The sequence below is a fragment of the Pyrus communis genome, chromosome 5 (genome assembly GCF_041283825.1).
Source record: "Pyrus communis isolate YQ-2024b chromosome 5, ASM4128382v1, whole genome shotgun sequence".
NCBI classification, from domain to species: Eukaryota; Viridiplantae; Streptophyta; class Magnoliopsida; order Rosales; family Rosaceae; genus Pyrus; species Pyrus communis.
Genome location: NC_142569.1, coordinates 6393898 through 6401584, shown reverse-complemented (window position 1 = coordinate 6401584; position 7687 = coordinate 6393898). Strand labels below are relative to the sequence as shown.

General features: G+C 31.6%; 1 long non-coding RNA gene across 2 annotated transcripts; it reads right to left on the bottom strand.

Moving 5' to 3' along the window:
• Positions 1-2151: 2151 nt before the first annotated feature.
• LOC148696629 (uncharacterized) lies at positions 2152-4210 on the bottom strand. Of its 2 annotated transcripts, none has more exons than XR_015962373.1 (2): positions 4049-4210; positions 2152-2353 (listed from the first exon to the last, which is right to left on the bottom strand). It is a non-coding gene; the product is annotated as an uncharacterized LOC148696629 (long non-coding RNA). The 2 variants fall into 2 exon arrangements; XR_015962372.1 differs by lacking the exon at positions 2152-2353 and adding an exon at positions 2776-2982.
• Between the last annotated feature and the right edge of the window lie 3477 nt (positions 4211-7687).

The following is a 7687-nucleotide window of genomic DNA, read 5'->3' as shown; positions in this document are numbered from 1 at the left end:
TTTAATCTTCAATACAGGATTGTTGAAAAGTTAATCTTATTTAGCGATTAAAATAAAGCTTTCTATTAATTTAATGTAATATTTTTCTTTCACAAATATATATATATATATATATATCACTAGTTAAGTATTTTCTACCATCTTCGTACTCCACCTTGTAAATAAGGAACGGATTAAGAATGGAGGGAAATGTTACATGTCAGCATGTCACAATGCATGTGACCAAAAAATTGTTACATCTTTTGTTTTTTTGGAAAAAAAATGTTATAGATGTCAATGTAATTAAGGCTCATTTCTAGTGATTTTTCAAGAGGAGCCATGCTAAGGAAACTAAATTTGTAGACTTAATTTTGTAAAGTAATGACATGGAAGTTGATTATTGTATTATTACTTAAACGTTGATAAACATGTTCATTTCCTATTAGTGACGCATTATTTAGTGTGAAAATTTAGTCTACATGTCATATCCCAGTCCGCATAGTAAGATATTGTCCGCTTTGGGCCACGCCCTCACAGATTTGTTCTTAGGCTTCCACCCAAAACACGTCTTACTATAAGAAGGTGAACATGTATATATAAAGCACATCACCTCTTTTCCCCCGGGCGATGTGGGATCTTACACTACAAATTTAGTCTCCTTAGCATTACCCTTTCAAGAGTGGTGCTATTCACACATTTAATTTTACTTTTCACACTTTATGTTCGGCCATCAGATCAAATGAAGAAAATCAATAAAAAAAATACAGCCAACAAGGCAGCTCATAGATACAAGCGTGACACTGATTACCGCTTCTTGCACGACTGCGTTTCATATATTTTCGCCCAGTGCCTCAAGTCTGATATTGAAAAATTTCATTGATGAGTCAATATTATATTATATATTTTACCCTATTCTTAGTATAATTTGATAATTATTTTAGTAGAATTTTAATACTTGGCTTTATATTTTCAATGTAGGACATTCGAATTCATCTAGAGCAAAACATGATGAAACATACGAATTTTGGAGTGATTCAAATTGGAGGACATTCATGTGTCTCTCAACTTATTCATGTAAAAGTTTCATAATTTTCTATCAAGCGATTTAATTATGGTGATGAAATAAAGACACAGCACAATGCTGTCAAAGTAATGTTTTAGGCTTATTTGGGCTTTTTGGCGTCCAAGATGATGTCTTTTGTCTTCGAGGCCTTCTGCAATTATGTTCAGGACATCTTAAGCTTTAATTCTAGCTATTTTGGGTCTGTTTTGGAACCCTAAAGGTTCGAAAATGTGGCTATATCTTTGCTAGGCTGATTTCTTAGTTAGAATAGGAATGTAATTCCTAATTATCCTTTTGTTATTTTATTTCCTAGTTTTTAGAAAACCTTTTCTATGAGGGTTTTAATTTGGAGTATTATAAATAAGACTTTATAGCCATTAGGGTTCTCTACACAACATTGGGAGACGCATTATTTTGGAGAACTTCAGATTTTTTTACCTACAAGGTGTTTTCAATCATTTTTCTAGTTAATATATTTTCTTTCGTTTTTATTATGATTGTTCGTAACTAGTTCTCTTGCTACGACGATGCCTTGAGCCTTAGCATGAATATGTGATTTTATTAATTGCTTATGATTGATTGCATGCATGTTTTGAATTATTAATCACCGCGATTAAACTATCTAATTGTCTTAGTGATTCACGACCATTAGGTTTTTTTAGACAAGTAATTTGATACAATTTCTGTTGGAACATCACCCTGAAATTGAAGAAGGCTTCTTGTGATTAGTAATTGTAAGTTCACTTAAGGTGAACATCACGCTCTTAAGGGTTGCATGGTTTTTCAAAGGGTTTTCACAAAACTTAATGAGTCTTGCATGTTTATATTTAATCTGAACATCACAGATGGGTTGCATGTTAGATATACGTTTTCGCTTGAACATCACGATGAAAATATGCATTAGGAAAACCTAACCTTCAAAGCATGTATGTGGAAATTCATAAGTAATTGGAAGAATTGTCACACCCTAATCAGAGTATTAACTTAAAACTCTAATTAAGGCATGATTCACAATTTAATATGGAATAAAATCTTTAAGAACAAATTAATCCATAGTTAAATAGTGAAGAAAAACAAGAAAAAAAAATTATTTAGAAGATATAAATCTGTTCAAACATAATTCACATTTATTTACCAAGAGATAATTCTCAAGTTTTACAAAGTACACTTTACATAAATTTACATAAAGCTTCTTGTTCCTTATTCAAACAAAAGAGCAAACACCACCAAGTTCTTTATTTTATTTCTATTTACACATATCATACATCAAGTAACATCTCTAGCACATGACTTAATTATCTGGTTCCGAACCTGCACAAATTTAATTAGGGTGAACATAAAGCTCAGTAGGGACATTATGCCTCAATATATATATATATATATATATATATATATATATATATATAGCCATGAGTATATTATTTTTATGTAGTTAAAACACATTAGAAAAATGATATGTATGAATGCACAAAGTTTCTCTCTTCAAACCCTATTAACCTGAACCCAAACACCATATTTTCCTTTTGTTAGTGCTCTTGCCTAATTCCCTTTTGCCAGTCTCGTAATACCCTTAAATTATTGTGCACTTTGGGGCTAGCCTGAGACCTGGTACTTGCCAAGAATTAGGCTCAACTACACAAAAGCCTTCCTCATTGCCCAATTCCCTATCCCTTTTGCAAGAATCTCAACTCAAGGTAATCAGTTCATTGTTTAACAAATGAATGAAAAACATGTATATCAATCCATCCAAGTAATCATATAGGCAATGAGTTTATGAATCCAACTACATAGATAAATATCAATCAATATGTATTAATCAGATAATAAAAGAATAAATGTTTATGAGGTTTCCCAAGCAACCCCTACCTGGTTCTAAAGCTACAACGTAAGTCCACGTAACTGCCAAACTGATCAAGTATCTTGATCCAACTCGTGAGTTCCTATTCAAAGTATAAACTATCACTATTTAAGCGTACAATATAACTTGTATTATAAATAAACTTTGTAGAATACATACTTTAATAAGTATGTATAATAATATCTCAAACAAAACATACTTCAGTTTTCTAGTAAAAATAGTTTTAAAACTAAAAGTTTTTGGATAGTGGAAATTTGTTATGAAAAATTAATATTGGATATGTGTACCAATAATATCTAAATATATTATTACAATCATAACTCGTTTCCAACACCAAAATTTGTTTATTGACTTGGATGACTAGTTCAAAAGTTTCATGTTTCAAAAATTCACCTTGAAATCCCTTCCTTCATACCAATCCATAACCAAAACCTCAACATAAAAGACTCTTTCTTTTTGAGTTTATGAAAGCTCTCTTTTAAACAGTAACAGAACATAAGTATATTTTGAAATCAAAGGGAAAACTGAACATTCTATAATAAAATTACGAGGGTTTTTAACTGAAAGAGATTGACTATTGATTAACCAACCTCTTCAAAGCACCCCTAAAATAAAAATGAAACAAATAAAAGGAATGAGAAGTCTAACCAAAAGAAAATACTTCAACTCTTAGCACCCTTTCTCCTTCACTAGCCTTTTGAAACTATAAAGCTTTTTGTCTGGCATTTCTATTACTATTGATTCTCAAGAGAACTATTAACTCCCTATTTATACAGGTTTTTTTGTTTCATTTTAACTGGATAAAAACTCGTACTTATCCCCAACAATCATGATACCTAACTCTAGACTCTTCACCACCTGCTTCTTAGACCTCCACCTCCTGCTTCCATAGACTCCACAAGTTCTCCTGGAACTAACACTCAAGTGACACAACCCACCAAGCCACAGAAATTGAACACCTCCTGCTTGCTAGCAGTAAGAGGAGGATTTATTTGACTACCCACATGGTAACTAGATTGAGATGAAAATCCTAGCAAATGAAAATAACACACCTCCTAATTTCAAATTCCTACGTGCTGGTAAGAGAGAGAGAAGCATGTAAAACACAAGCTCAATGTACAGTCATAAGGAAACAAAAACAAACTTACCTCATGAATTACTTGTTGGCTACTCCAATTTGACTCTAGATAAGTATGGAATTAAAGACTCAAAGACAAAAACTTATTTCTTGCTTATGAAATTCGAAGAGAGAAAAAGCTAGGGCTTCTTTTTCCCCTTTCCAGACAAAAGAAGATAAGGAGATTGTGAACTCCTTAGACCAACTCCAATGGTGGGCTAAAAGCCAAATTACCTCTCAAAATTTCCCCCCAAACCCACTCCAACCCAAGAGGAAATTTTGGGCTAAATGCTAAATGCTAAACCAATGCCAAATTTCCCTCAAAATTTAGCCCAGAAATCGGAGTGGACTCCACCTAATATTTATCGGAATTTAAATTTTTTTGGATTAAAATGTTCATAAAATTAATTTACAATAGTCTACATATTTAATTTTTTTTTTAAATTTAATTTAACAAAAAAAATAGCCTAAGTTCATTCTTTAATAATCCCGGGCTAAAATTTTAGGCTAGAACGGTTGGAGCAGAAAAGTTGTTTCTAGGCTAAAAGCTAAATTTTCCGGGCTAAAAAATTTAGCTTTTAGCCCAACCATTGGAGATGGTCTTATTGGGGTTGTCGTCCAGAAGAAGGAAAAATAAAAAAAATAAAGTAATAACAAAATATTGTATTTGTCCTTTTTTTTTTAGATGTATATAGTATATAATATATATATATATATATAATGAATCTAAAAAAATATGAACCAATTTACATATTAGTCTAATTATATAGATTAGAGAGTTAAATCAAACACTTGCACTACTAATTAATTAAAAAAAATTCGGGTTCTCACAAGAATTATATAGAATTGTTAATGATGATAGCGGAACCCTAGTATATAAAGTGAGATACTCCTGCCATGGATTTACACCAGTTTGGTGAAGCATTCAAAAATGCCAAGAAAGCCCCTTCGTTTTCTTAACAATTGAAATCCAAAAAAGTTAAGAAAATGAGGATAAAATGGTAAAACCAGTATTACTACACGGGAGAGAAGATGAACGTGGTTTGGTTTGGAACCGCTATGAGCAGTTGCATTCGGTTTCTCTCTTTCTTCCACCATCCACCACACAAAAACTCAATCTTCTCAGTCTCTCAGGTATTTTTCTTTATTTTCTTCTCTTCTTCTCTTCTCTTGCTCTTTTTTGTGTTGATTTCTTTCTCCATCAAGTCCCCACTTTGCAACCTCATCAAGTAATCAGAATCAGGCAAGTGGTGAAATTCCTTTTCTACTATTGAACATAAATACTCAACACTCTGACTCTGCAATGGTTTTTAGATTTTTCAGGGTTTATCTAGCGTTTTATTTTACCTAATTCTACTTTTGGGTTTCATTCTTCGTTGATTTTGATTGTGTTGTTTTTGGACTACACCAACAACTTTGTGGAACGACTGGCTATAGAGATGCAGACCCAGAGACCATGCGGCACATTAGATAAAAATTTGACAATGTTTCGAAGAACACATACAGATCTAAAGGCTTTCCATCTATAAATATTTACTGGTAATTAGTGTTTGCAGATTGCCTCTTCAACTAACCATGTATGTTTCCTGTAATCGTCTTAATATTTCCCTAACCATCTTTGTTTCTTATTTTTTGAATGATATCTATAAATTATAGGGAATGCCCCGTCTGTACCAATTCCATGTATCCAACCCATCAAGTCCTTTTTCTCTAACCTTCTCCAAATTTGAATTTCACTGAAGTGAGGTTTTGTTTGAGTATTGGTAATTTGTTGCTTGCATTTTTGTAAGATATTCATATTTGTCGTTTTATTCTATTGGTAATTCATTGTTTGATTGGTTTTGTTGCTTTCCTCCGCGTTTGAACTCATATTCGTTAATCTACCAATTTTATTTGGGTGCTAAATTGCCTCTGTTACTCAAGGCTATCGTACTTTTAGTTAGATTGTTCTGTAATTTTCATTGAGATGCTTTCAATTCTCCTCTCATCTTAATTAAGTTATATAGTTTGAATTTATGCATTTTAAATCTTCCCTTTTATCTGGACTATTGTTAATAGTTATTTATAATTTATCCATTTCTTCTTGCAGGAAAGACAAAAGGCGGGTGCTTACTTTTATTGCATTGCACACACATGAATATGACTGCAAAATTAGTCACTACCAAGGTAAAAGACCATCAATGTTTCTTTATTCCTGTACCGTACACACGCATGCATATATATCCTTTTTATTTATTTATTTAAGCTTTTCAGTTCTTTTATCAAACATCAATAACAGTTCTTTTACCAAAATCAACGTAAATATATATATATATATATATCTTCTATCTATATATATAAAGGGAGAAGACCAGTTTGGTGAAGCATTCAATATTCTCATAATGTCCTCATTCAATAAAAAAGACAACACAAAAGTAACTGCTTATAATAGGGGTAACATAGTGAAATGAAACACAACACACATGAGAGATGCTTACGTGAGATATACTTTTTCTACACTCTTAGCCAAGATTGTTTTTATTCGTTGGATGAATCAAACCCTCCCTCAAAGCTTCACAATCAAACCCAAAAAAAAATAGAAAATAAGGACAAATTGGTAAAAAACTCATAACCGAATAGAAAACTGTAATGAAAAAAATATTAAATTTTTACTATAAATTGAGAGCAAGTAATACAAAAAAAAAATACATAGGAAACCGGAAATTAAAACGCATACTGGTCACGAGTCCACGTAATAGATAACCCATGAATGCAATATTGGTACTCATCTTGATTTAAAAAAAAAAAAAAAAAAAAAAAAAAAAAAAAGTAGATGAAAACATAAAGAGACGGATGCCGTTAAAAAAAATGAGAAAAAAGCGAAAAAAAAATGTTGGGAAATTGAGGAAAGAAACGTGGGAGAGAGACTGCAGGTTTTAGTTTACAAACTCTCACGTTATTGTAAAATTTGATCGAATGAAAAAAAAAACCAAATATGTTTAGAATTAGAAAATTTTGAAAAAAATTGAGGAAAGAAACGTGGGAGAGACTGTAGTTTACAGACTCACGTTATTGTAAAACTAATGGAATAAAAATAAATAAATAAATAAAAAGAACCCTAATATGTTTAGAATTAGAACTGCTATTCAGACATTGAACACTTGAAGCGTGTGAAGGGAGTAGTTTTGTAGAACTATAAACACGATCGTGCATGAAAAAAAATTCAAACGTGGGAGAGGAAGCAGTTTTGCGGAAGGAGATCTAAGTAAAGCACAAAATAGAGACAAATGGTAAATAGAAGAAGTTTTGCGGAAAAAGAGACAAATGGTAAATACAAACAGTTAAAACCGCATGAATTTCACTCCACTCCATTTGCACGTTGCACTTGCCACCTATAATTCCGGATGATTTTCTCTCTTAATAATAAAAAATCAATAAAAAACATTAAAATAATTAAAAACACCACGTTTATAAGATTGAGGATCCTCTCCAGATACCTCATTCAAATAAAACTGTAAATTCAAAATTTGTTTTATTTGGAAAAAAAAATAAAGGCCCGTGCCTCCTCTATTTTAGGTGGGAGAGATATTAATATCTCACAAAAATATATTAAAAAATAAGAAACCAACCAACGTGGGAGAATCCTACATGTCCTATCATTCTTCTCTCCTTGAATTTCTTTTATTTAATC